Here is a 2,139-nt window from a genome sequence, read left to right as displayed (position 1 = left end):
CGTCTCCGGTGCGTGCCCCCCCCACGGACAGTGCCGCCGCCGGCACCTGGAAGGGGGAAACGGACGCGTCGGGTCTACACGAAGTGGATGTAGCTGTGGGTTTGGCCCGGATGTTGCTTCCCGGTGTCCCTCTGGGCCGACCCGACACAACCGGGTGGAGAGGTCCACTGGTCAAAGCCCGTCCGTGCAAAGTCAAAGGGCTAGATCCCGTGGTCAAACGCTACAGGGTTAGCCGGGACGGGGGCCCTGGGGGGTAGCAATGCCACCGGAGCGTCGTACCGGGCCCTCATACATGCGGGGTGGTGTTGTGGCATGTCCGAAGAGGCCGCACGCGTCTCCGGGTTGTGGCCCCCCTCACGGACGGCAATGAAACGGTAGTAGACGTTCTGCGGTAACGATGCAGCGTGAATATTATTAAATACTTGGAGCGTGATAAAATCATGAGTTTTTTACACAACGTGGGCACATGTGCTATAGGACTGATGGTAATTTTTCATAATTTTTTGTGATGGAGAACTATCTGAACACTTCCCTCTACGCGGATTGCTCTTCGCACGTCTACGACTGTGGCCGGCGGCCTCCGGGGGCTAGCATACCGTCAAATCTTGCGTAGGCGGCCTCTCACAAATCTGGAAGTGTTGAGGCGGTTGCAAACGCCCAGCACGCGTCTCCGGGGTGTGCCCCCCCCCTCACAGACGCCGCCGCCGCCGGCACCTGGAGGGGGGAAACGGCCGCGTCGGGTCTACACGGAGTGGATGTAGCTGTGGGTTTGGCCCGGATGTTGCTCCAAAGTGTTCCTCTGGGCCGACCTAACACAACCGGGTGGAGAGGTCCACTGGTCAAAGCCCGTCCGTGCAAAGTCAAAGGGCTAGATCCCGTGGTCAAACGCTACAGGGTTAGGCGGGACGGGGGCCCTGGGGGGGTAGCAATGCCACCGGAGCGTCGTACCGGGCCCTCATACATGCGGGGTGCTGTTGTGGCATGTCCGAAGAGGTGGCACGCGTCTCCGGGTTGTGGCCCCCCTCACGGACGGCAATGAAACGGTAGTAGACGTTCTGCGGTAACGATGCAGCGTGAATATTATTAAATACTTAGAGCGCGATAAAATCATGAGTTTTTTACACAACGTGGGCACATGTGCTATAGGACTGATGATAATTTTTCATAATTTTTTGTGATGGAGAAGTATCTGAACACTTCCCTCTACGCGGATTGCTCTTCGCACGTCTACGACTGTGGCCGGCGGCCTCCGGGGGCTAGCATACCGTCAAATCTTGCGTAGGCGGCCTCTCACAAGTCTGGAAGTGTTGAGGCGGTTGCAAACGCCCAGCACGCGTCTCCGGGATGTGCCCCCCTCCCTCACGGAAGCCGCCGCCGCCGGCACCTGGAGGGGGGAAACGGACGCGTCGGGTCTACACGGAGTGGATGTAGCTGTGGGCCTGGCCCGGATGTTGCTCCAAAGTGTTCGTCTGGGCCGACCTAACACAACCGGGTGGAGAGGTCCACTGGTCAAAGCCTGTCCGTGCAAAGTCAAAGGGCTAGATCCCGTGGTCAAACGCTACAGGGTTAGGCAGGACGGGGGCCCTGGGGGGGTAGCAATGCCACCGGAGCGTCGTACCGGGCCCTCATACATGCGGGGTGGTGTTGTGGCATGTCCGAAGAGGCGGCACGCGTCTCCGGGTTGTGGCCCCCCTCACGGACGGCAATGAAACGGTAGTAGATGTTCTGCGGTAATGATGCAGCGTGAATATTATTAAATACTTGGAGCGCGATAAAATCATGAGTTTTTTACACAACGTGGGCACATGTGCTATAGGACTGATGGTAATTTTTCATAATTTTTTGTGATGGAGAAGTATCTGAACACTTCCCTCTACGCGGATTGCTCTTCGCACGTCTACGACTGTGGCCGGCGGCCTCCGGGGGCTAGCATACCGTCAAATCTTGCGTAGGTGGCCTCTCACAAATCTGGAAGTGTTGAGGCGGTTGCAAACGCCCAGCACGCGTCTCCGGGGAGTCACCAGGGCTCGCCACGTGGCGGATCTATGCCGACGGCTTTGCCGTAGGCATACCTCTGCTGCCAGGAGTAACCAGAAGACGACACGTGGCAGGGCTATGCCTACGGCAAAGCCGTCGGCA

The 2,139-nt window shown here is 58.4% G+C and overlaps 1 pseudogene; it reads right to left on the bottom strand.

Moving 5' to 3' along the window:
* Window positions 1–2,139, bottom strand: part of LOC123151952 (probable gamma-aminobutyrate transaminase 4) — a 10,641-nt pseudogene that overhangs the window by 7,440 nt on the left and 1,062 nt on the right.

The sequence above is a fragment of the Triticum aestivum genome, chromosome 7A (assembly GCF_018294505.1).
Source record: "Triticum aestivum cultivar Chinese Spring chromosome 7A, IWGSC CS RefSeq v2.1, whole genome shotgun sequence".
NCBI lineage: Eukaryota > Viridiplantae > Streptophyta > Magnoliopsida > Poales > Poaceae > Triticum > Triticum aestivum.
This window is presented reverse-complemented; position numbering and strand designations above follow the sequence as displayed.